We start from the raw sequence: 27,272 nt of genomic DNA on the forward strand, positions 1-27,272 counted from the left end.
CCTCGGAGGCCCTCTGTGTCTGCCGAGTCTCGGGCAACACACTGTACGTTACTTGAGGAGAGCTCTATTTGCAGAGCAGTCGAACAGCATCAGAACCACATTTCTAGGCAGTCCAACATGCCCTGGAAGTTTTCGACATTGCCCTCGTCTGAATGTCCTGAGATAACACTCTTCTTAGAATTTATCGAGGACCTCTTTCCTGAAGTCACTCTATTCAAGGAGAAATACAGCATCCTAACATGCTGTGTCGCTCACAGTGCAAGCAACGTGAGAACTTGCCTCGAGGGAAGGCCCTGAAATGCTATGCAGAAGCGGAGGCGTGTAGCACTTTCCATGAGGCCGTAGTCGCTGCTCTGCAGCATTTTAACGCCAGTACGCTTTTCAGGACACCTAGGTGCCTCGCCTGGAAACCCTATTTCCTGCAAGAACAGCAAGTACCCTCAGGCTCCCCTGGCCCTTCTAAGCAATATCCAGGCCCGTAGCTTTCCGACTCACAGTGTGTATGCCGAGTGTAGGGCAACAGAGTGCACTCTTACTGGGACATCTTGAATTAGCCAGCACTCATACAGGTTCACGAGCACCGTTCTAGCAAGTTCCAAAATGCCATGGAAGTTGCACTCATTCCCTGGTCTGAGCTGCACAGAGAAAAACACTAGGCTTCTCCTTCCATCCAGGACCTTCTAACTGAAGTCACCCTGCCTCCAGGAAAAAGACGGCTTGCGTTCCTATTGCAACTAAAGCACAGTTTTTCCTGAAGTACGGCAGGCTTTTGAAGAGGCACGGGCCCAGAGGCCTAGCTAGGGCTTTCCTTGGTGAGGCCGTTCACTAGATGCAGAACACCCTGCCTCGAGAAGTTGATTCAGGGAAGCAACTAGTGTGTACTCTGTGTCTCTTTTGACTTGTTAAAAACCACAGAGATGTATGCTGCCTGTTCCCATGAAATGCGGGCATGATGGTACTAGCCTTGCTTTCCATTTGGAAAGCTCCATTCTTGCTGCCGTGAAGCTCCCTGAAATTCTCTGCTGTTGACAGGCCTCTGGCCACTCTAGCATTGGTGTGGGAAGAAAATGAGTTTTCTCTGGCTACACACGGAGCTTCTTTGGCCGGGGTGGGTTCGCCTTGCCATGCTCTAGAGCTAAAGGGAATCTCAACGTGAGTCCTTGCCTCGAGGTAAAGCCCTGAGTAGCCCTGCAAAAAGGTAGGCATGCAGCTCTTTCCATGAGCTCTAAGTCGCTGTTCTGCTTTACTTTAAAGGAAGTACCCTTTTCAGGACTCCTAGGCCTCTCGGGTGAGCATCATTTTTGTTCCAAGATCCCTGAGTACCTCCACACCCCTGTAGGCCTGCTGAGCAACGACGAGGCCCATTGGTCCCTCGGAGGTCCTCTGTGTGTGCTGAGTCATGGGCAACACACTACACTCTTTCTTGTGATATCTTGATTCACAGCACTCGCACAGGTAAAAGAGCAACATTCTAGCAAGTTCCAACAGGCCTGGAAATCGCACTCATTCCCTAGTCTGAGCTGCACAGAGAAAAACACTAGGCTTCTCCTTCCATCCAGGACCTCCTACCTGAAGTCATCCTGCCTCCAGGAGAAAGACGGCATGCGTTCCTATTGCAACTAAAGCACAGTTTTTCCTGTAGCACTGCAGGCTTTTGAAGAGGCAGGGGCCCAGAGGCCTAGCTAGGGCGTTCCTTGTTGAGGCCGTTCACAAGGTGCAGAACACCCTGCCTCGAGAAGTTGATTCAGGGAAGCAACTAGTGTGTACTCTGTGTCTCTTTTGACTTGTTAGAAACCACAGAGATGTATGCTGCCTGTGCCAATGGTAATGGGGGCATGATGGTCCTAGCCTTGCTTTCCATTTGGAAAGCTCCATTCTTGCTGCCGTGAAGCTCCCTGAAATTCTCTGCTGTTGACAGGCCTCTGGCCACTCTAGCATTGGTGTGGGAAGAAAATGAGTTTTCTCTGGCTACACACGGAGCTTCATTGCTCCGGGTGGGGCTCACCTTGCCATGCTCTAGAGCTAAAGGGAATCTCAACGTGAGTCCTTGCCTCGAGGTAAGGCCCTGAGTAGCCCTGCAGAAAGGGAGGCATGCAGCTCTTTCCATGAGCTCTAAGTCGCTGTTCTGCTTTACTTTAAAGGAAGTACCCTTTTCAGGACTCCTAGGCCTCTCGGGTGAGCATCATTTTTGTTCCAAGATCCCTGAGTACCTCCACACCCCTGTAGGCCTGCTGAGCAACGACGAGGCCCATTGGTCCCTCGGAGGTCCTCTGTGTGTGCTGAGTCATGGGCAACACACTACACTCTTTCTTGTGATATCTTGATTCACAGCACTCGCATAGGTAAAAGAGCAACATTCTAGCAAGTTCCAACATGCCGTGGAAGTCGCACTCATTCCCTGGTCTGAGCTGCACAGAGAAAAACACTAGGCTTCTCCTTCCATCCAGGACCTCCTACCTGAAGTCATCCTGCCTCCAGGAGAAAGACGGCATGCGTTCCTATTGCAACTAAAGCACAGTTTTTCCTGTAGCACTGCAGGCTTTTGAAGAGGCAGGGGCCCAGAGGCCTAGCTAGGGCGTTCCTTGTTGAGGCCGTTCACAAGGAGCAGAACACCCTGCCTCGAGAAGTTGATTCAGGGAAGCAACTAGTGTGTACTCTGTGTCTCTTTTGACTTGTTAAAAACCACAGAGATGTATGCTGCCTGTGCCAATGGTAATGGGGGCATGATGGTCCTAGCCTTGCTTTCCATTTGGAAAGCTCCATTCTTGCTGCCGTGAAGCTCCCTGAAATTCTCTGCTGTTGACAGGCCTCTGGCCACTCTAGCATTGGTGTGGGAAGAAAATGAGTTTTCTCTGGCTACACACGGAGCTTCATTGCTCCGGGTGGGGCTCACCTTGCCATGCTCTAGAGCTAAAGGGAATCTCAACGTGAGTCCTTGCCTCGAGGTAAGGCCCTGAGTAGCCCTGCAGAAAGGGAGGCATGCAGCTCTTTCCATGAGCTCTTAGTGGAGGTTCCGCTTTATCTTAAAGGAAGTACCCTTTTCAGGACTCCTAGGCCCCTCGGGTGAGCATCATTTTTGTTCCAAGATCACTGACGCACTCCACACCCCTGCGTGCCTGCTGAGCAGCATTGATTCCCATACGTCCCTCGGAGGCCCTCTGTGTCTGCCGAGTCTCGGGCAACACACTGTACGTTACTTGAGGAGAGCTCTATTTGCAGAGCAGTCGAACAGCATCAGAACCACATTTCTAGGCAGTCCAACATGCCCTGGAAGTTTTCGACATTGCCCTCGTCTGAATGTCCTGAGATAACACTCTTCTTAGAATTTATCGAGGACCTCTTTCCTGAAGTCACTCTATTCAAGGAGAAATACAGCATCCTAACATGCTGTGTCACTCACAGTGCAAGCAACGTGAGAACTTGCCTCGAGGGAAGGCCCTGAAATGCTATGCAGAAGCGGAGGCGTGTAGCACTTTCCATGAGGCCGTAGTCGCTGCTCTGCAGCATTTTAACGCCAGTACGCTTTTCAGACACCTAGGTGCCTCGCCTGGAAACCCTATTTCCTGCAAGAACAGCAAGTACCCTCAGGCTCCCCTGGCCCTTCTAAGCAATATCCAGGCCCGTAGCTTTCCGACTCACAGTGTGTATGCCGAGTGTAGGGCAACAGAGTGCACTCTTACTGGGACATCTTGAATTAGCCAGCACTCATACAGGTTCACGAGCACCGTTCTAGCAAGTTCCAAAATGCCATGGAAGTTGCACTCATTCCCTGGTCTGAGCTGCACAGAGAAAAACACTAGGCTTCTCCTTCCATCCAGGACCTCCTAACTGAAGTCACCCCGCCTCCAGGAAAAAGACGGCTTGCGTTCCTATTGCAACTAAAGCACAGTTTTTCCTGAAGTACGGCAGGCTTTTGAAGAGGCACGGGCCCAGAGGCCTAGCTAGGGCTTTCCTTGGTGAGGCCGTTCACTAGATGCAGAACACCCTGCCTCGAGAAGTTGATTCAGGGAAGAAAACAGTGTGTACTCTGTGTCTCTTTTGACTTGTTAAAAACCACAGAGATGTATGCTGCCTGTTCCCATGAAATGCGGGCATGATGGTACTAGCCTTGCTTTCCATTTGGAAAGCTCCATTCTTGCCGTGAAGCTCCCTGAAATTCTCTGCTGTTGACAGGCCTCTGGCCACTCTAGCATTGGTGTGGGAAGAAAATGAGTTTTCTCTGGCTACACACGGAGCTTCATTGCTCCGGGTGGGGCTCACCTTGCCATGCTCTAGAGCTAAAGGGAATCTCAACGTGAGTCCTTGCCTCGAGGTAAGGCCCTGAGTAGCCCTGCAAAAAGGTAGGCATGCAGCTCTTTCCATGAGCTCTAAGTCGCTGTTCTGCTTTACTTTAAAGGAAGTACCCTTTTCAGGACTCCTAGGCCTCTCGGGTGAGCATCATTTTTGTTCCAAGATCCCTGAGTACCTCCACACCCCTGTAGGCCTGCTGAGCAACGACGAGGCCCATTGGTCCCTCGGAGGTCCTCTGTGTGTGCTGAGTCATGGGCAACACACTACACTCTTTCTTGTGATATCTTGATTCACAGCACTCGCATAGGTAAAAGAGCAACATTCTAGCAAGTTCCAACATGCCGTGGAAGTCGCACTCATTCCCTGGTCTGAGCTGCACAGAGAAAAACACTAGGCTTCTCCTTCCATCCAGGACCTCCTACCTGAAGTCATCCTGCCTCCAGGAGAAAGACGGCATGCGTTCCTATTGCAACTAAAGCACAGTTTTTCCTGTAGCACTGCAGGCTTTTGAAGAGGCAGGGGCCCAGAGGCCTAGCTAGGGCGTTCCTTGTTGAGGCCGTTCACAAGGAGCAGAACACCCTGCCTCGAGAAGTTGATTCAGGGAAGCAACTAGTGTGTACTCTGTGTCTCTTTTGACTTGTTAGAAACCACAGAGATGTATGCTGCCTGTGCCAATGGTAATGGGGGCATGATGGTCCTAGCCTTGCTTTCCATTTGGAAAGCTCCATTCTTGCTGCCGTGAAGCTCCCTGAAATTCTCTGCTGTTGACAGGCCTCTGGCCACTCTAGCATTGGTGTGGGAAGAAAATGAGTTTTCTCTGGCTACACACGGAGCTTCATTGCTCCGGGTGGGGCTCACCTTGCCATGCTCTAGAGCTAAAGGGAATCTCAACGTGAGTCCTTGCCTCGAGGTAAGGCCCTGAGTAGCCCTGCAGAAAGGGAGGCATGCAGCTCTTTCCATGAGCTCTTAGTGGAGGTTCCGCTTTATCTTAAAGGAAGTACCCTTTTCAGGACTCCTAGGCCCCTCGGGTGAGCATCATTTTTGTTCCAAGATCACTGACGCACTCCACACCCCTGCGTGCCTGCTGAGCAGCATTGATTCCCATACGTCCCTCGGAGGCCCTCTGTCTGCCGAGTCTCGGGCAACACACTGTACGTTACTTCAGGAGAGCTCTATTTGCAGAGCAGTCGAACAGCATCAGAACCACATTTCTAGGCAGTCCAACATGCCCTGGAAGTTTTCGACATTGCCCTCGTCTGAATGTCCTGAGATAACACTCTTCTTAGAATTTATCGAGGACCTCTTTCCTGAAGTCACTCTATTCAAGGAGAAATACAGCATCCTAACATGCTGTGTCGCTCACAGTGCAAGCAACGTGAGAACTTGCCTCGAGGGAAGGCCCTGAAATGCTATGCAGAAGCGGAGGCGTGTAGCACTTTCCATGAGGCCGTAGTCGCTGCTCTGCAGCATTTTAACGCCAGTACGCTTTTCAGACACCTAGGTGCCTCGCCTGGAAACCCTATTTCCTGCAAGAACAGCAAGTACCCTCAGGCTCCCCTGGCCCTTCTAAGCAATATCCAGGCCCGTAGCTTTCCGACTCACAGTGTGTATGCCGAGTGTAGGGCAACAGAGTGCACTCTTACTGGGACATCTTGAATTAGCCAGCACTCATACAGGTTCACGAGCACCGTTCTAGCAAGTTCCAAAATGCCATGGAAGTTGCACTCATTCCCTGGTCTGAGCTGCACAGAGAAAAACACTAGGCTTCTCCTTCCATCCAGGACCTCCTAACTGAAGTCACCCCGCCTCCAGGAAAAAGACGGCTTGCGTTCCTATTGCAACTAAAGCACAGTTTTTCCTGAAGTACGGCAGGCTTTTGAAGAGGCACGGGCCCAGAGGCCTAGCTAGGGCTTTCCTTGGTGAGGCCGTTCACTAGATGCAGAACACCCTGCCTCGAGAAGTTGATTCAGGGAAGAAAACAGTGTGTACTCTGTGTCTCTTTTGACTTGTTAAAAACCACAGAGATGTATGCTGCCTGTTCCCATGAAATGCGGGCATGATGGTACTAGCCTTGCTTTCCATTTGGAAAGCTCCATTCTTGCTGCCGTGAAGCTCCCTGAAATTCTCTGCTGTTGACAGGCCTCTGGCCACTCTAGCATTGGTGTGGGAAGAAAATGAGTTTTCTCTGGCTACACACGGAGCTTCATTGCTCCGGGTGGGGCTCACCTTGCCATGCTCTAGAGCTAAAGGGAATCTCAACGTGAGTCCTTGCCTCGAGGTAAGGCCCTGAGTAGCCCTGCAAAAAGGTAGGCATGCAGCTCTTTCCATGAGCTCTAAGTCGCTGTTCTGCTTTACTTTAAAGGAAGTACCCTTTTCAGGACTCCTAGGCCTCTCGGGTGAGCATCATTTTTGTTCCAAGATCCCTGAGTACCTCCACACCCCTGTAGGCCTGCTGAGCAACGACGAGGCCCATTGGTCCCTCGGAGGTCCTCTGTGTGTGCTGAGTCATGGGCAACACACTACACTCTTTCTTGTGATATCTTGATTCACAGCACTCGCATAGGTAAAAGAGCAACATTCTAGCAAGTTCCAACATGCCGTGGAAGTCGCACTCATTCCCTGGTCTGAACTGCACAGAGAAAAACACTAGGCTTCTCCTTCCATCCAGGACCTCCTAACTGAAGTCACCCTGCCTCCAGGAAAAAGACGGCTTGCGTTCCTATTGCAACTAAAGCACAGTTTTTCCTGAAGTACGGCAGGCTTTTGAAGAGGCACGGGCCCAGAGGCCTAGCTAGGGCTTTCCTTGGTGAGGCCGTTCACTAGATGCAGAACACCCTGCCTCGAGAAGTTGATTCAGGGAAGCAACTAGTGTGTACTCTGTGTCTCTTTTGACTTGTTAAAAACCACAGAGATGTATGCTGCCTGTTCCCATGAAATGCGGGCATGATGGTACTAGCCTTGCTTTCCATTTGGAAAGCTCCATTCTTGCTGCCGTGAAGCTCCCTGAAATTCTCTGCTGTTGACAGGCCTCTGGCCACTCTAGCATTGGTGTGGGAAGAAAATGAGTTTTCTCTGGCTACACACGGAGCTTCATTGCTCCAGGTGGGGCTCACCTTGCCATGCTCTAGAGCTAAAGGGAATCTCAACGTGAGTCCTTGCCTCGAGGTAAGGCCCTGAGTAGCCCTGCAGAAAGGTAGGCATGCAGCTCTTTCCATGAGCTCTAAGTCGCTGTTCTGCTTTACTTTAAAGGAAGTACCCTTTTCAGGACTCCTAGGCCTCTCGGGTGAGCATCATTTTTGTTCCAAGATCCCTGAGTACCTCCACACCCCTGTAGGCCTGCTGAGCAACGACGAGGCCCATTGGTCCCTCGGAGGTCCTCTGTGTGTGCTGAGTCATGGGCAACACACTACACTCTTTCTTGTGATATCTTGATTCACAGCACTCGCATAGGTAAAAGAGCAACATTCTAGCAAGTTCCAACATGCCGTGGAAGTCGCACTCATTCCCTGGTCTGAGCTGCACAGAGAAAAACACTAGGCTTCTCCTTCCATCCAGGACCTCCTACCTGAAGTCATCCTGCCTCCAGGAGAAAGACGGCATGCGTTCCTATTGCAACTAAAGCACAGTTTTTCCTGTAGCACTGCAGGCTTTTGAAGAGGCAGGGGCCCAGAGGCCTAGCTAGGGCGTTCCTTGTTGAGGCCGTTCACAAGGAGCAGAACACCCTGCCTCGAGAAGTTGATTCAGGGAAGCAACTAGTGTGTACTCTGTGTCTCTTTTGACTTGTTAGAAACCACAGAGATGTATGCTGCCTGTGCCAATGGTAATGGGGGCATGATGGTCCTAGCCTTGCTTTCCATTTGGAAAGCTCCATTCTTGCTGCCGTGAAGCTCCCTGAAATTCTCTGCTGTTGACAGGCCTCTGGCCACTCTAGCATTGGTGTGGGAAGAAAATGAGTTTTCTCTGGCTACACACGGAGCTTCATTGCTCCGGGTGGGGCTCACCTTGCCATGCTCTAGAGCTAAAGGGAATCTCAACGTGAGTCCTTGCCTCGAGGTAAGGCCCTGAGTAGCCCTGCAGAAAGGGAGGCATGCAGCTCTTTCCATGAGCTCTTAGTGGAGGTTCCGCTTTATCTTAAAGGAAGTACCCTTTTCAGGACTCCTAGGCCCCTCGGGTGAGCATCATTTTTGTTCCAAGATCACTGACGCACTCCACACCCCTGCGTGCCTGCTGAGCAGCATTGATTCCCATACGTCCCTCGGAGGCCCTCTGTCTGCCGAGTCTCGGGCAACACACTGTACGTTACTTCAGGAGAGCTCTATTTGCAGAGCAGTCGAACAGCATCAGAACCACATTTCTAGGCAGTCCAACATGCCCTGGAAGTTTTCGACATTGCCCTCGTCTGAATGTCCTGAGATAACACTCTTCTTAGAATTTATCGAGGACCTCTTTCCTGAAGTCACTCTATTCAAGGAGAAATACAGCATCCTAACATGCTGTGTCACTCACAGTGCAAGCAACGTGAGAACTTGCCTCGAGGGAAGGCCCTGAAATGCTATGCAGAAGCGGAGGCGTGTAGCACTTTCCATGAGGCCGTAGTCGCTGCTCTGCAGCATTTTAACGCCAGTACGCTTTTCAGACACCTAGGTGCCTCGCCTGGAAACCCTATTTCCTGCAAGAACAGCAAGTACCCTCAGGCTCCCCTGGCCCTTCTAAGCAATATCCAGGCCCGTAGCTTTCCGACTCACAGTGTGTATGCCGAGTGTAGGGCAACAGAGTGCACTCTTACTGGGACATCTTGAATTAGCCAGCACTCATACAGGTTCACGAGCACCGTTCTAGCAAGTTCCAAAATGCCATGGAAGTTGCACTCATTCCCTGGTCTGAGCTGCACAGAGAAAAACACTAGGCTTCTCCTTCCATCCAGGACCTCCTAACTGAAGTCACCCCGCCTCCAGGAAAAAGACGGCTTGCGTTCCTATTGCAACTAAAGCACAGTTTTTCCTGAAGTACGGCAGGCTTTTGAAGAGGCACGGGCCCAGAGGCCTAGCTAGGGCTTTCCTTGGTGAGGCCGTTCACTAGATGCAGAACACCCTGCCTCGAGAAGTTGATTCAGGGAAGAAAACAGTGTGTACTCTGTGTCTCTTTTGACTTGTTAAAAACCACAGAGATGTATGCTGCCTGTTCCCATGAAATGCGGGCATGATGGTACTAGCCTTGCTTTCCATTTGGAAAGCTCCATTCTTGCTGCCGTGAAGCTCCCTGAAATTCTCTGCTGTTGACAGGCCTCTGGCCACTCTAGCATTGGTGTGGGAAGAAAATGAGTTTTCTCTGGCTACACACGGAGCTTCATTGCTCCGGGTGGGGCTCACCTTGCCATGCTCTAGAGCTAAAGGGAATCTCAACGTGAGTCCTTGCCTCGAGGTAAGGCCCTGAGTAGCCCTGCAAAAAGGTAGGCATGCAGCTCTTTCCATGAGCTCTAAGTCGCTGTTCTGCTTTACTTTAAAGGAAGTACCCTTTTCAGGACTCCTAGGCCTCTCGGGTGAGCATCATTTTTGTTCCAAGATCCCTGAGTACCTCCACACCCCTGTAGGCCTGCTGAGCAACGACGAGGCCCATTGGTCCCTCGGAGGTCCTCTGTGTGTGCTGAGTCATGGGCAACACACTACACTCTTTCTTGTGATATCTTGATTCACAGCACTCGCATAGGTAAAAGAGCAACATTCTAGCAAGTTCCAACATGCCGTGGAAGTCGCACTCATTCCCTGGTCTGAACTGCACAGAGAAAAACACTAGGCTTCTCCTTCCATCCAGGACCTCCTAACTGAAGTCACCCTGCCTCCAGGAAAAAGACGGCTTGCGTTCCTATTGCAACTAAAGCACAGTTTTTCCTGAAGTACGGCAGGCTTTTGAAGAGGCACGGGCCCAGAGGCCTAGCTAGGGCTTTCCTTGGTGAGGCCGTTCACTAGATGCAGAACACCCTGCCTCGAGAAGTTGATTCAGGGAAGCAACTAGTGTGTACTCTGTGTCTCTTTTGACTTGTTAAAAACCACAGAGATGTATGCTGCCTGTTCCCATGAAATGCGGGCATGATGGTACTAGCCTTGCTTTCCATTTGGAAAGCTCCATTCTTGCTGCCGTGAAGCTCCCTGAAATTCTCTGCTGTTGACAGGCCTCTGGCCACTCTAGCATTGGTGTGGGAAGAAAATGAGTTTTCTCTGGCTACACACGGAGCTTCATTGCTCCAGGTGGGGCTCACCTTGCCATGCTCTAGAGCTAAAGGGAATCTCAACGTGAGTCCTTGCCTCGAGGTAAGGCCCTGAGTAGCCCTGCAGAAAGGTAGGCATGCAGCTCTTTCCATGAGCTCTAAGTCGCTGTTCTGCTTTACTTTAAAGGAAGTACCCTTTTCAGGACTCCTAGGCCTCTCGGGTGAGCATCATTTTTGTTCCAAGATCCCTGAGTACCTCCACACCCCTGTAGGCCTGCTGAGCAACGACGAGGCCCATTGGTCCCTCGGAGGTCCTCTGTGTGTGCTGAGTCATGGGCAACACACTACACTCTTTCTTGTGATATCTTGATTCACAGCACTCGCATAGGTAAAAGAGCAACATTCTAGCAAGTTCCAACATGCCGTGGAAGTCGCACTCATTCCCTGGTCTGAGCTGCACAGAGAAAAACACTAGGCTTCTCCTTCCATCCAGGACCTCCTACCTGAAGTCATCCTGCCTCCAGGAGAAAGACGGCATGCGTTCCTATTGCAACTAAAGCACAGTTTTTCCTGTAGCACTGCAGGCTTTTGAAGAGGCAGGGGCCCAGAGGCCTAGCTAGGGCGTTCCTTGTTGAGGCCGTTCACAAGGAGCAGAACACCCTGCCTCGAGAAGTTGATTCAGGGAAGCAACTAGTGTGTACTCTGTGTCTCTTTTGACTTGTTAAAAACCACAGAGATGTATGCTGCCTGTGCCAATGGTAATGGGGGCATGATGGTCCTAGCCTTGCTTTCCATTTGGAAAGCTCCATTCTTGCTGCCGTGAAGCTCCCTGAAATTCTCTGCTGTTGACAGGCCTCTGGCCACTCTAGCATTGGTGTGGGAAGAAAATGAGTTTTCTCTGGCTACACACGGAGCTTCATTGCTCCGGGTGGGGCTCACCTTGCCATGCTCTAGAGCTAAAGGGAATCTCAACGTGAGTCCTTGCCTCGAGGTAAGGCCCTGAGTAGCCCTGCAGAAAGGGAGGCATGCAGCTCTTTCCATGAGCTCTTAGTGGAGGTTCCGCTTTATCTTAAAGGAAGTACCCTTTTCAGGACTCCTAGGCCCCTCGGGTGAGCATCATTTTTGTTCCAAGATCACTGACGCACTCCACACCCCTGCGTGCCTGCTGAGCAGCATTGATTCCCATACGTCCCTCGGAGGCCCTCTGTGTCTGCCGAGTCTCGGGCAACACACTGTACGTTACTTGAGGAGAGCTCTATTTGCAGAGCAGTCGAACAGCATCAGAACCACATTTCTAGGCAGTCCAACATGCCCTGGAAGTTTTCGACATTGCCCTCGTCTGAATGTCCTGAGATAACACTCTTCTTAGAATTTATCGAGGACCTCTTTCCTGAAGTCACTCTATTCAAGGAGAAATACAGCATCCTAACATGCTGTGTCACTCACAGTGCAAGCAACGTGAGAACTTGCCTCGAGGGAAGGCCCTGAAATGCTATGCAGAAGCGGAGGCGTGTAGCACTTTCCATGAGGCCGTAGTCGCTGCTCTGCAGCATTTTAACGCCAGTACGCTTTTCAGACACCTAGGTGCCTCGCCTGGAAACCCTATTTCCTGCAAGAACAGCAAGTACCCTCAGGCTCCCCTGGCCCTTCTAAGCAATATCCAGGCCCGTAGCTTTCCGACTCACAGTGTGTATGCCGAGTGTAGGGCAACAGAGTGCACTCTTACTGGGACATCTTGAATTAGCCAGCACTCATACAGGTTCACGAGCACCGTTCTAGCAAGTTCCAAAATGCCATGGAAGTTGCACTCATTCCCTGGTCTGAGCTGCACAGAGAAAAACACTAGGCTTCTCCTTCCATCCAGGACCTCCTAACTGAAGTCACCCCGCCTCCAGGAAAAAGACGGCTTGCGTTCCTATTGCAACTAAAGCACAGTTTTTCCTGAAGTACGGCAGGCTTTTGAAGAGGCACGGGCCCAGAGGCCTAGCTAGGGCTTTCCTTGGTGAGGCCGTTCACTAGATGCAGAACACCCTGCCTCGAGAAGTTGATTCAGGGAAGAAAACAGTGTGTACTCTGTGTCTCTTTTGACTTGTTAAAAACCACAGAGATGTATGCTGCCTGTTCCCATGAAATGCGGGCATGATGGTACTAGCCTTGCTTTCCATTTGGAAAGCTCCATTCTTGCCGTGAAGCTCCCTGAAATTCTCTGCTGTTGACAGGCCTCTGGCCACTCTAGCATTGGTGTGGGAAGAAAATGAGTTTTCTCTGGCTACACACGGAGCTTCATTGCTCCGGGTGGGGCTCACCTTGCCATGCTCTAGAGCTAAAGGGAATCTCAACGTGAGTCCTTGCCTCGAGGTAAGGCCCTGAGTAGCCCTGCAAAAAGGTAGGCATGCAGCTCTTTCCATGAGCTCTAAGTCGCTGTTCTGCTTTACTTTAAAGGAAGTACCCTTTTCAGGACTCCTAGGCCTCTCGGGTGAGCATCATTTTTGTTCCAAGATCCCTGAGTACCTCCACACCCCTGTAGGCCTGCTGAGCAACGACGAGGCCCATTGGTCCCTCGGAGGTCCTCTGTGTGTGCTGAGTCATGGGCAACACACTACACTCTTTCTTGTGATATCTTGATTCACAGCACTCGCATAGGTAAAAGAGCAACATTCTAGCAAGTTCCAACATGCCGTGGAAGTCGCACTCATTCCCTGGTCTGAGCTGCACAGAGAAAAACACTAGGCTTCTCCTTCCATCCAGGACCTCCTACCTGAAGTCATCCTGCCTCCAGGAGAAAGACGGCATGCGTTCCTATTGCAACTAAAGCACAGTTTTTCCTGTAGCACTGCAGGCTTTTGAAGAGGCAGGGGCCCAGAGGCCTAGCTAGGGCGTTCCTTGTTGAGGCCGTTCACAAGGAGCAGAACACCCTGCCTCGAGAAGTTGATTCAGGGAAGCAACTAGTGTGTACTCTGTGTCTCTTTTGACTTGTTAGAAACCACAGAGATGTATGCTGCCTGTGCCAATGGTAATGGGGGCATGATGGTCCTAGCCTTGCTTTCCATTTGGAAAGCTCCATTCTTGCTGCCGTGAAGCTCCCTGAAATTCTCTGCTGTTGACAGGCCTCTGGCCACTCTAGCATTGGTGTGGGAAGAAAATGAGTTTTCTCTGGCTACACACGGAGCTTCATTGCTCCGGGTGGGGCTCACCTTGCCATGCTCTAGAGCTAAAGGGAATCTCAACGTGAGTCCTTGCCTCGAGGTAAGGCCCTGAGTAGCCCTGCAGAAAGGGAGGCATGCAGCTCTTTCCATGAGCTCTTAGTGGAGGTTCCGCTTTATCTTAAAGGAAGTACCCTTTTCAGGACTCCTAGGCCCCTCGGGTGAGCATCATTTTTGTTCCAAGATCACTGACGCACTCCACACCCCTGCGTGCCTGCTGAGCAGCATTGATTCCCATACGTCCCTCGGAGGCCCTCTGTCTGCCGAGTCTCGGGCAACACACTGTACGTTACTTCAGGAGAGCTCTATTTGCAGAGCAGTCGAACAGCATCAGAACCACATTTCTAGGCAGTCCAACATGCCCTGGAAGTTTTCGACATTGCCCTCGTCTGAATGTCCTGAGATAACACTCTTCTTAGAATTTATCGAGGACCTCTTTCCTGAAGTCACTCTATTCAAGGAGAAATACAGCATCCTAACATGCTGTGTCGCTCACAGTGCAAGCAACGTGAGAACTTGCCTCGAGGGAAGGCCCTGAAATGCTATGCAGAAGCGGAGGCGTGTAGCACTTTCCATGAGGCCGTAGTCGCTGCTCTGCAGCATTTTAACGCCAGTACGCTTTTCAGACACCTAGGTGCCTCGCCTGGAAACCCTATTTCCTGCAAGAACAGCAAGTACCCTCAGGCTCCCCTGGCCCTTCTAAGCAATATCCAGGCCCGTAGCTTTCCGACTCACAGTGTGTATGCCGAGTGTAGGGCAACAGAGTGCACTCTTACTGGGACATCTTGAATTAGCCAGCACTCATACAGGTTCACGAGCACCGTTCTAGCAAGTTCCAAAATGCCATGGAAGTTGCACTCATTCCCTGGTCTGAGCTGCACAGAGAAAAACACTAGGCTTCTCCTTCCATCCAGGACCTCCTAACTGAAGTCACCCCGCCTCCAGGAAAAAGACGGCTTGCGTTCCTATTGCAACTAAAGCACAGTTTTTCCTGAAGTACGGCAGGCTTTTGAAGAGGCACGGGCCCAGAGGCCTAGCTAGGGCTTTCCTTGGTGAGGCCGTTCACTAGATGCAGAACACCCTGCCTCGAGAAGTTGATTCAGGGAAGAAAACAGTGTGTACTCTGTGTCTCTTTTGACTTGTTAAAAACCACAGAGATGTATGCTGCCTGTTCCCATGAAATGCGGGCATGATGGTACTAGCCTTGCTTTCCATTTGGAAAGCTCCATTCTTGCTGCCGTGAAGCTCCCTGAAATTCTCTGCTGTTGACAGGCCTCTGGCCACTCTAGCATTGGTGTGGGAAGAAAATGAGTTTTCTCTGGCTACACACGGAGCTTCATTGCTCCGGGTGGGGCTCACCTTGCCATGCTCTAGAGCTAAAGGGAATCTCAACGTGAGTCCTTGCCTCGAGGTAAGGCCCTGAGTAGCCCTGCAAAAAGGTAGGCATGCAGCTCTTTCCATGAGCTCTAAGTCGCTGTTCTGCTTTACTTTAAAGGAAGTACCCTTTTCAGGACTCCTAGGCCTCTCGGGTGAGCATCATTTTTGTTCCAAGATCCCTGAGTACCTCCACACCCCTGTAGGCCTGCTGAGCAACGACGAGGCCCATTGGTCCCTCGGAGGTCCTCTGTGTGTGCTGAGTCATGGGCAACACACTACACTCTTTCTTGTGATATCTTGATTCACAGCACTCGCATAGGTAAAAGAGCAACATTCTAGCAAGTTCCAACATGCCGTGGAAGTCGCACTCATTCCCTGGTCTGAGCTGCACAGAGAAAAACACTAGGCTTCTCCTTCCATCCAGGACCTCCTAACTGAAGTCACCCTGCCTCCAGGAAAAAGACGGCTTGCGTTCCTATTGCAACTAAAGCACAGTTTTTCCTGAAGTACGGCAGGCTTTTGAAGAGGCACGGGCCCAGAGGCCTAGCTAGGGCTTTCCTTGGTGAGGCCGTTCACTAGATGCAGAACACCCTGCCTCGAGAAGTTGATTCAGGGAAGCAACTAGTGTGTACTCTGTGTCTCTTTTGACTTGTTAAAAACCACAGAGATGTATGCTGCCTGTTCCCATGAAATGCGGGCATGATGGTACTAGCCTTGCTTTCCATTTGGAAAGCTCCATTCTTGCTGCCGTGAAGCTCCCTGAAATTCTCTGCTGTTGACAGGCCTCTGGCCACTCTAGCATTGGTGTGGGAAGAAAATGAGTTTTCTCTGGCTACACACGGAGCTTCATTGCTCCGGGTGGGGCTCACCTTGCCATGCTCTAGAGCTAAAGGGAATCTCAACGTGAGTCCTTGCCTCGAGGTAAGGCCCTGAGTAGCCCTGCAGAAAGGGAGGCATGCAGCTCTTTCCATGAGCTCTAAGTCGCTGTTCTGCTTTACTTTAAAGGAAGTACCCTTTTCAGGACTCCTAGGCCTCTCGGGTGAGCATCATTTTCGTTCCAAGATCCCTGAGTACCTCCACACCCCTGTAGGCCTGCTGAGCAACGACGAGGCCCATTGGTCCCTCGGAAGTCCTCTGTGTGTGCTGAGTCATGGGCAACACACTACACTCTTTCTTGTGATATCTTGATTCACAGCACTCGCACAGGTAAAAGAGCAACATTCTAGCAAGTTCCAACCGGCGTGGAAATCGCACTCATTCCCTAGTCTGAGCTGCACAGAGAAAAACACTAGGCTTCTCCTTCCATCCAGGACCTCCTACCTGAAGTCATCCTGCCTCCAGGAGAAAGACGGCATGCGTTCCTATTGCAACTAAAGCACAGTTTTTCCTGTAGCACTGCAGGCTTTTGAAGAGGAAGGGGCCCAGAGGCCTAGCTAGGGCGTTCCTTGTTGAGGCCGTTCACAAGGTGCAGAACACCCTGCCTCGAGAAGTTGATTCAGGGAAGCAACTAGTGTGTACTCTGTGTCTCTTTTGACTTGTTAGAAACCACAGAGATGTATGCTGCCTGTGCCAATGGTAATGGGGGCATGATGGTCCTAGCCTTGCTTTCCATTTGGAAAGCTCCATTCTTGCTGCCGTGAAGCTCCCTGAAATTCTCTGCTGTTGACAGGCCTCTGGCCACTCTAGCATTGGTGTGGGAAGAAAATGAGTTTTCTCTGGCTACACATGGAGCTTCATTGCTCTGGGTGGGGCTCACCTTGCCATGCTCTAGAGCTAAAGGGAATCTCAACGTGAGTCCTTGCCTCGAGGTAAGGCCCTGAGTAGCCCTGCAAAAAGGTAGGCATGCAGCTCTTTCCATGAGCTCTAAGTCGCTGTTCTGCTTTACTTTAAAGGAAGTACCCTTTTCAGGACTCCTAGGCCTCTCGGGTGAGCATCATTTTTGTTCCAAGATCCCTGAGTACCTCCACACCCCTGTAGGCCTGCTGAGCAACGACGAGGCCCATTGGTCCCTCGGAGGTCCTCTGTGTGTGCTGAGTCATGGGCAACACACTACACTCTTTCTTGTGATATCTTGATTCACAGCACTCGCACAGGTAAAAGAGCAACATTCTAGCAAGTTCCAACATGCCGTGGAAGTCGCACTCATTCCCTGGTCTGAGCTGCACAGAGAAAAACACTAGGCTTCTCCTTCCATCCAGGACCTCCTACCTGAAGTCATCCTGCCTCCAGGAGAAAGACGGCATGCGTTCCTATTGCAACTAAAGCACAGTTTTTCCTGTAGCACTGCAGGCTTTTGAAGAGGCAGGGGCCCAGAGGCCTAGCTAGGGCGTTCCTTGTTGAGGCCGTTCACAAGGTGCAGAACACCCTGCCTCGAGAAGTTGATTCAGGGAAGCAACTAGTGTGTACTCTGTGTCTCTTTTGACTTGTTAGAAACCACAGAGATGTATGCTGCCTGTGCCAATGGTAATGGGGGCATGATGGTCCTAGCCTTGCTTTCCATTTGGAAAGCTCCATTCTTGCTGCCGTGAAGCTCCCTGAAATTCTCTGCTGTTGACAGGCCTCTGGCCACTCTAGCATTGGTGTGGGAAGAAAATGAGTTTTCTCTGGCTACACACGGAGCTTCATTGCTCCGGGTGGGGCTCACCTTGCCATGCTCTAGAGCTAAAGGGAATCTCAACGTGAGTCCTTGCCTCGAGGTAAGGCCCTGAGTAGCCCTGCAAAAAGGTAGGCATGCAGCTCTTTCCATGAGCTCTAAGTCGCTGTTCTGCTTTACTTTAAAGGAAGTACCCTTTTCAGGACTCCTAGGCCTCTCGGGTGAGCATCATTTTTGTTCCAAGATCCCTGAGTACCTCCACACCCCTGTAGGCCTGCTGAGCAACGACGAGGCCCATTGGTCCCTCGGAGGTCCTCTGTGTGTGCTGAGTCATGGGCAACACACTACACTCTTTCTTGTGATATCTTGATTCACAGCACTCGCATAGGTAAAAGAGCAACATTCTAGCAAGTTCCAACATGCCGTGGAAGTCGCACTCATTCCCTGGTCTGAGCTGCACAGAGAAAAACACTAGGCTTCTCCTTCCATCCAGGACCTCCTACCTGAAGTCATCCTGCCTCCAGGAGAAAGACGGCATGCGTTCCTATTGCAACTAAAGCACAGTTTTTCCTGTAGCACTGCAGGCTTTTGAAGAGGCAGGGGCCCAGAGGCCTAGCTAGGGCGTTCCTTGTTGAGGCCGTTCACAAGGTGCAGAACACCCTGCCTCGAGAAGTTGATTCAGGGAAGCAACTAGTGTGTACTCTGTGTCTCTTTTGACTTGTTAGAAACCACAGAGATGTATGCTGCCTGTGCCAATGGTAATGCGGGCATGATGGTCCTAGCCTTGCTTTCCATTTGGAAAGCTCCATTCTTGCTGCCGTGAAGCTCCCTGAAATTCTCTGCTGTTGACAGGCCTCTGGCCACTCTAGCATTGGTGTGGGAAGAAAATGAGTTTTCTCTGGCTACACACGGAGCTTCATTGCTCCGGGTGGGGCTCACCTTGCCATGCTCTAGAGCTAAAGGGAATCTCAACGTGAGTCCTTGCCTCGCGGTAAGGCCCTGAGTAGCCCTGCAGAAAGGGAGGCATGCAGCTCTTTCCATGAGCTCTTAGTGGAGGTTCCGCTTTATCTTAAAGGAAGTACCCTTTTCAGGACTCCTAGGCCCCTCGGGTGAGCATCATTTTTGTTCCAAGATCACTGACGCACTCCACACCCCTGCGTGCCTGCTGAGCAGCATTGATTCCCATACGACCCTCGGAGGCCCTCTGTGTCTGCCGAGTCTCGGGCAACACACTGTACGTTACTTGAGGAGAGCTCTATTTGCAGAGCAGTCGAACAGCATCAGAACCACATTTCTAGGCAGTCCAACATGCCCTGGAAGTTTTCGACATTGCCCTCGTCTGAATGTCCTGAGATAACACTCTTCTTAGAATTTATCGAGGACCTCTTTCCTGAAGTCACTCTATTCAAGGAGAAATACAGCATCCTAACATGCTGTGTCGCTCACAGTGCAAGCAACGTGAGAACTTGCCTCGAGGGAAGGCCCTGAAATGCTATGCAGAAGCGGAGGCGTGTAGCACTTTCCATGAGGCCGTAGTCGCTGCTCTGCAGCATTTTAACGCCAGTACGCTTTTCAGGACACCTAGGTGCCTCGCCTGGAAACCCTATTTCCTGCAAGAACAGCAAGTACCCTCAGGCTCCCCTGGCCCTTCTAAGCAATATCCAGGCCCGTAGCTTTCCGACTCACAGTGTGTATGCCGAGTGTAGGGCAACAGAGTGCACTCTTACTGGGACATCTTGAATTAGCCAGCACTCATACAGGTTCACGAGCACCGTTCTAGCAAGTTCCAAAATGCCATGGAAGTTGCACTCATTCCCTGGTCTGAGCTGCACAGAGAAAAACACTAGGCTTCTCCTTCCATCCAGGACCTCCTAACTGAAGTCACCCTGCCTCCAGGAAAAAGACGGCTTGCGTTCCTATTGCAACTAAAGCACAGTTTTTCCTGAAGTACGGCAGGCTTTTGAAGAGGCACGGGCCCAGAGGCCTAGCTAGGGCTTTCCTTGGTGAGGCCGTTCACTAGATGCAGAACACCCTGCCTCGAGAAGTTGATTCAGGGAAGCAACTAGTGTGTACTCTGTGTCTCTTTTGACTTGTTAAAAACCACAGAGATGTATGCTGCCTGTTCCCATGAAATGCGGGCATGATGGTACTAGCCTTGCTTTCCATTTGGAAAGCTCCATTCTTGCTGCCGTGAAGCTCCCTGAAATTCTCTGCTGTTGACAGGCCTCTGGCCACTCTAGCATTGGTGTGGGAAGAAAATGAGTTTTCTCTGGCTACACACGGAGCTTCTTTGGCCGGGGTGGGTTCACCTTGCCATGCTCTAGAGCTAAAGGGAATCTCAACGTGAGTCCTTGCCTCGAGGTAAAGCCCTGAGTAGCCCTGCAAAAAGGTAGGCATGCAGCTCTTTCCATGAGCTCTAAGTCGCTGTTCTGCTTTACTTTAAAGGAAGTACCCTTTTCAGGACTCCTAGGCCTCTCGGGTGAGCATCATTTTTGTTCCAAGATCCCTGAGTACCTCCACACCCCTGTAGGCCTGCTGAGCAACGACGAGGCCCATTGGTCCCTCGGAGGTCCTCTGTGTGTGCTGAGTCATGGGCAACACACTACACTCTTTCTTGTGATATCTTGATTCACAGCACTCGCACAGGTAAAAGAGCAACATTCTAGCAAGTTCCAACAGGCCTGGAAATCGCACTCATTCCCTAGTCTGAGCTGCACAGAGAAAAACACTAGGCTTCTCCTTCCATCCAGGACCTCCTACCTGAAGTCATCCTGCCTCCAGGAGAAAGACGGCATGCGTTCCTATTGCAACTAAAGCACAGTTTTTCCTGTAGCACTGCAGGCTTTTGAAGAGGCAGGGGCCCAGAGGCCTAGCTAGGGCGTTCCTTGTTGAGGCCGTTCACAAGGTGCAGAACACCCTGCCTCGAGAAGTTGATTCAGGGAAGCAACTAGTGTGTACTCTGTGTCTCTTTTGACTTGTTAGAAACCACAGAGATGTATGCTGCCTGTGCCAATGGTAATGGGGGCATGATGGTCCTAGCCTTGCTTTCCATTTGGAAAGCTCCATTCTTGCTGCCGTGAAGCTCCCTGAAATTCTCTGCTGTTGACAGGCCTCTGGCCACTCTAGCATTGGTGTGGGAAGAAAATGAGTTTTCTCTGGCTACACACGGAGCTTCATTGCTCCGGGTGGGGCTCACCTTGCCATGCTCTAGAGCTAAAGGGAATCTCAACGTGAGTCCTTGCCTCGAGGTAAGGCTCTGAGTAGCCCTGCAGAAAGGTAGGCATGCAGCTCTTTCCATTAGCTCTAAGTCGCTGTTCTGCTTTACTTTAAAGGAAGTACCCTTTTCAGGACTCCTAGGCCTCTCGGGTGAGCATCATTTTTGTTCCAAGATCCCTGAGTACCTCCACACCCCTGTAGGCCTGCTGAGCAACGACGAGGCCCATTGGTCCCTCGGAGGTCCACTGTGTGTGCTGAGTCATGGGCAACACACTACACTCTTTCTTGTGATATCTTGATTCACAGCACTCGCATAGGTAAAAGAGCAACATTCTAGCAAGTTCCAACATGCCGTGGAAGTCGCACTCATTCCCTGGTCTGAGCTGCACAGAGAAAAACACTAGGCTTCTCCTTCCATCCAGGACCTCCTACCTGAAGTCATCCTGCCTCCAGGAGAAAGACGGCATGCGTTCCTATTGCAACTAAAGCACAGTTTTTCCTGTAGCACTGCAGGCTTTTGAAGAGGCAGGGGCCCAGAGGCCTAGCTAGGGCGTTCCTTGTTGAGGCCGTTCACAAGGAGCAGAACACCCTGCCTCGAGAAGTTGATTCAGGGAAGCAACTAGTGTGTACTCTGTGTCTCTTTTGACTTGTTAGAAACCACAGAGATGTATGCTGCCTGTGCCAATGGTAATGGGGGCATGATGGTCCTAGCCTTGCTTTCCATTTGGAAAGCTCCATTCTTGCTGCCGTGAAGCTCCCTGAAATTCTCTGCTGTTGACAGGCCTCTGGCCACTCTAGCATTGGTGTGGGAAGAAAATGAGTTTTCTCTGGCTACACACGGAGCTTCATTGCTCCGGGTGGGGCTCACCTTGCCATGCTCTAGAGCTAAAGGGAATCTCAACGTGAGTCCTTGCCTCGAGGTAAGGCCCTGAGTAGCCCTGCAGAAAGGGAGGCATGCAGCTCTTTCCATGAGCTCTTAGTGGAGGTTCCGCTTTATCTTAAAGGAAGTACCCTTTTCAGGACTCCTAGGCCCCTCGGGTGAGCATCATTTTTGTTCCAAGATCACTGACGCACTCCACACCCCTGCGTGCCTGCTGAGCAGCATTGATTCCCATACGTCCCTCGGAGGCCCTCTGTGTCTGCCGAGTCTCGGGCAACACACTGTACGTTACTTGAGGAGAGCTCTATTTGCAGAGCAGTCGAACAGCATCAGAACCACATTTCTAGGCAGTCCAACATGCCCTGGAAGTTTTCGACATTGCCCTCGTCTGAATGTCCTGAGATAACACTCTTCTTAGAATTTATCGAGGACCTCTTTCCTGAAGTCACTCTATTCAAGGAGAAATACAGCATCCTAACATGCTGTGTCACTCACAGTGCAAGCAACGTGAGAACTTGCCTCGAGGGAAGGCCCTGAAATGCTATGCAGAAGCGGAGGCGTGTAGCACTTTCCATGAGGCCGTAGTCGCTGCTCTGCAGCATTTTAACGCCAGTACGCTTTTCAGACACCTAGGTGCCTCGCCTGGAAACCCTATTTCCTGCAAGAACAGCAAGTACCCTCAGGCTCCCCTGGCCCTTCTAAGCAATATCCAGGCCCGTAGCTTTCCGACTCACAGTGTGTATGCCGAGTGTAGGGCAACAGAGTGCACTCTTACTGGGACATCTTGAATTAGCCAGCACTCATACAGGTTCACGAGCACCGTTCTAGCAAGTTCCAAAATGCCATGGAAGTTGCACTCATTCCCTGGTCTGAGCTGCACAGAGAAAAACACTAGGCTTCTCCTTCCATCCAGGACCTCCTAACTGAAGTCACCCCGCCTCCAGGAAAAAGACGGCTTGCGTTCCTATTGCAACTAAAGCACAGTTTTTCCTGAAGTACGGCAGGCTTTTGAAGAGGCACGGGCCCAGAGGCCTAGCTAGGGCTTTCCTTGGTGAGGCCGTTCACTAGATGCAGAACACCCTGCCTCGAGAAGTTGATTCAGGGAAGAAAACAGTGTGTACTCTGTGTCTCTTTTGACTTGTTAAAAACCACAGAGATGTATGCTGCCTGTTCCCATGAAATGCGGGCATGATGGTACTAGCCTTGCTTTCCATTTGGAAAGCTCCATTCTTGCCGTGAAGCTCCCTGAAATTCTCTGCTGTTGACAGGCCTCTGGCCACTCTAGCATTGGTGTGGGAAGAAAATGAGTTTTCTCTGGCTACACATGGAGCTTCATTGCTCCGGGTGGGGCTCACCTTGCCATGCTCTAGAGCTAAAGGGAATCTCAACGTGAGTCCTTGCCTCGAGGTAAGGCCCTGAGTAGCCCTGCCAAAAGGTAGGCATGCAGCTCTTTCCATGAGCTCTAAGTCGCTGTTCTGCTTTACTTTAAAGGAAGTACCCTTTTCAGGACTCCTAGGCCTCTCGGGTGAGCATCATTTTTGTTCCAAGATCCCTGAGTACCTCCACACCCCGGTAGGCCTGCTGAGCAACGACGAGGCCCATTGGTCCCTCGGAGGTCCTCTGTGTGTGCTGAGTCATGGGCAACACACTACACTCTTTCTTGTGATATCTTGATTCACAGCACTCGCATAGGTAAAAGAGCAACATTCTAGCAAGTTCCAACATGCCGTGGAAGTCGCACTCATTCCCTAGTCTGAGCTGCACAGAGAAAAACACTAGGCTTCTCCTTCCATCCAGGACCTCCTACCTGAAGTCATCCTGCCTCCAGGAGAAAGACGGCATGCGTTCCTATTGCAACTAAAGCACAGTTTTTCCTGTAGCACTGCAGGCTTTTGAAGAGGCAGGGGCCCAGAGGCCTAGCTAGGGCGTTCCTTGTTGAGGCCGTTCACAAGGAGCAGAACACCCTGCTTCGAGAAGTTGATTCAGGGAAGCAACTAGTGTGTACTCTGTGTCTCTTTTGACTTGTTAGAAACCACAGAGATGTATGCTGCCTGTGCCAATGGTAATGGGGGCATGATGGTCCTAGCCTTGCTTTCCATTTGGAAAGCTCCATTCTTGCTGCCGTGAAGCTCCCTGAAATTCTCTGCTGTTGACAGGCCTCTGGCCACTCTAGCATTGGTGTGGGAAGAAAATGAGTTTTCTCTGGCTACACACGGAGCTTCATTGCTCCGGGTGGGGCTCACCTTGCCATGCTCTAGAGCTAAAGGGAATCTCAACGTGAGTCCTTGCCTCGAGGTAAGGCCCTGAGTAGCCCTGCAAAAAGGTAGGCATGCAGCTCTTTCCATGAGCTCTAAGTCGCTGTTCTGCTTTACTTTAAAGGAAGTACCCTTTTCAGGACTCCTAGGCCTCTCGGGTGAGCATCATTTTTGTTCCAAGATCCCTGAGTACCTCCACACCCCTGTAGGCCTGCTGAGCAACGACGAGGCCCATTGGTCCCTCGGAGGTCCTCTGTGTGTGCTGAGTCATGGGCAACACACTACACTCTTTCTTGTGATATCTTGATTCACAGCACTCGCATAGGTAAAAGAGCAACATTCTAGCAAGTTCCAACATGCCGTGGAAGTCGCACTCATTCCCTGGTCTGAGCTGCACAGAGAAAAACACTAGGCTTCTCCTTCCATCCAGGACCTCCTACCTGAAGTCATCCTGCCTCCAGGAGAAAGACGGCATGCGTTCCTATTGCAACTAAAGCACAGTTTTTCCTGTAGCACTGCAGGCTTTTGAAGAGGCAGGGGCCCAGAGGCCTAGCTAGGGCGTTCCTTGTTGAGGCCGTTCACAAGGAGCAGAACACCCTGCCTCGAGAAGTTGATTCAGGGAAGCAACTAGTGTGTACTCTGTGTCTCTTTTGACTTGTTAGAAACCACAGAGATGTATGCTGCCTGTGCCAATGGTAATGGGGGCATGATGGTCCTAGCCTTGCTTTCCATTTGGAAAGCTCCATTCTTGCTGCCGTGAAGCTCCCTGAAATTCTCTGCTGTTGACAGGCCTCTGGCCACTCTAGCATTGGTGTGGGAAGAAAATGAGTTTTCTCTGGCTACACACGGAGCTTCATTGCTCCGGGTGGGGCTCACCTTGCCATGCTCTAGAGCTAAAGGGAATCTCAACGTGAGTCCTTGCCTCGAGGTAAGGCCCTGAGTAGCCCTGCAAAAAGGTAGGCATGCAGCTCTTTCCATGAGCTCTAAGTCGCTGTTCTGCTTTACTTTAAAGGAAGTACCCTTTTCAGGACTCCTAGGCCTCTCGGGTGAGCATCATTTTTGTTCCAAGATCCCTGAGTACCTCCACACCCCTGTAGGCCTGCTGAGCAACGACGAGGCCCATTGGTCCCTCGGAGGTCCTCTGTGTGTGCTGAGTCATGGGCAACACACTACACTCTTTCTTGTGATATCTTGATTCACAGCACTCGCATAGGTAAAAGAGCAACATTCTAGCAAGTTCCAACATGCCGTGGAAGTCGCACTCATTCCCTGGTCTGAGCTGCACAGAGAAAAACACTAGGCTTCTCCTTCCATCCAGGACCTCCTACCTGAAGTCATCCTGCCTCCAGGAGAAAGACGGCATGCGTTCCTATTGCAACTAAAGCACAGTTTTTCCTGTAGCACTGCAGGCTTTTGAAGAGGCAGGGGCCCAGAGGCCTAGCTAGGGCGTTCCTTGTTGAGGCCGTTCACAAGGAGCAGAACACCCTGCCTCGAGAAGTTGATTCAGGGAAGCAACTAGTGTGTACTCTGTGTCTCTTTTGACTTGTTAGAAACCACAGAGATGTATGCTGCCTGTGCCAATGGTAATGGGGGCATGATGGTCCTAGCCTTGCTTTCCATTTGGAAAGCTCCATTCTTGCTGCCGTGAAGCTCCCTGAAATTCTCTGCTGTTGACAGGCCTCTGGCCACTCTAGCATTGGTGTGGGAAGAAAATGAGTTTTCTCTGGCTACACACGGAGCTTCATTGCTCCGGGTGGGGCTCACCTTGCCATGCTCTAGAGCTAAAGGGAATCTCAACGTGAGTCCTTGCCTCGAGGTAAGGCCCTGAGTAGCCCTGCAGAAAGGGAGGCATGCAGCTCTTTCCATGAGCTCTTAGTGGAGGTTCCGCTTTATCTTAAAGGAAGTACCCTTTTCAGGACTCCTAGGCCCCTCGGGTGAGCATCATTTTTGTTCCAAGATCACTGACGCACTCCACACCCCTGCGTGCCTGCTGAGCAGCATTGATTCCCATACGTCCCTCGGAGGCCCTCTGTGTCTGCCGAGTCTCGGGCAACACACTGTACGTTACTTCAGGAGAGCTCTATTTGCAGAGCAGTCGAACAGCATCAGAACCACATTTCTAGGCAGTCCAACATGCCCTGGAAGTTTTCGACATTGCCCTCGTCTGAATGTCCTGAGATAACACTCTTCTTAGAATTTATCGAGGACCTCTTTCCTGAAGTCACTCTATTCAAGGAGAAATACAGCATCCTAACATGCTGTGTCACTCACAGTGCAAGCAACGTGAGAACTTGCCTCGAGGGAAGGCCCTGAAATGCTATGCAGAAGCGGAGGCGTGTAGCACTTTCCATGAGGCCGTAGTCGCTGCTCTGCAGCATTTTAACGCCAGTACGCTTTTCAGACACCTAGGTGCCTCGCCTGGAAACCCTATTTCCTGCAAGAACAGCAAGTACCCTCAGGCTCCCCTGGCCCTTCTAAGCAATATCCAGGCCCGTAGCTTTCCGACTCACAGTGTGTATGCCGAGTGTAGGGCAACAGAGTGCACTCTTACTGGGACATCTTGAATTAGCCAGCACTCATACAGGTTCACGAGCACCGTTCTAGCAAGTTCCAAAATGCCATGGAAGTTGCACTCATTCCCTGGTCTGAGCTGCACAGAGAAAAACACTAGGCTTCTCCTTCCATCCAGGACCTCCTAACTGAAGTCACCCCGCCTCCAGGAAAAAGACGGCTTGCGTTCCTATTGCAACTAAAGCACAGTTTTTCCTGAAGTACGGCAGGCTTTTGAAGAGGCACGGGCCCAGAGGCCTAGCTAGGGCTTTCCTTGGTGAGGCCGTTCACTAGATGCAGAACACCCTGCCTCGAGAAGTTGATTCAGGGAAGAAAACAGTGTGTACTCTGTGTCTCTTTTGACTTGTTAAAAACCACAGAGATGTATGCTGCCTGTTCCCATGAAATGCGGGCATGATGGTACTAGCCTTGCTTTCCATTTGGAAAGCTCCATTCTTGCCGTGAAGCTCCCTGAAATTCTCTGCTGTTGACAGGCCTCTGGCCACTCTAGCATTGGTGTGGGAAGAAAATGAGTTTTCTCTGGCTACACATGGAGCTTCATTGCTCCGGGTGGGGCTCACCTTGCCATGCTCTAGAGCTAAAGGGAATCTCAACGTGAGTCCTTGCCTCGAGGTAAGGCCCTGAGTAGCCCTGCAAAAAGGTAGGCATGCAGCTCTTTCCATGAGCTCTAAGTCGCTGTTCT

The sequence above is a fragment of the Balaenoptera ricei genome, chromosome 16 (genome assembly GCF_028023285.1).
Source record: "Balaenoptera ricei isolate mBalRic1 chromosome 16, mBalRic1.hap2, whole genome shotgun sequence".
NCBI lineage: Eukaryota > Metazoa > Chordata > Mammalia > Artiodactyla > Balaenopteridae > Balaenoptera > Balaenoptera ricei.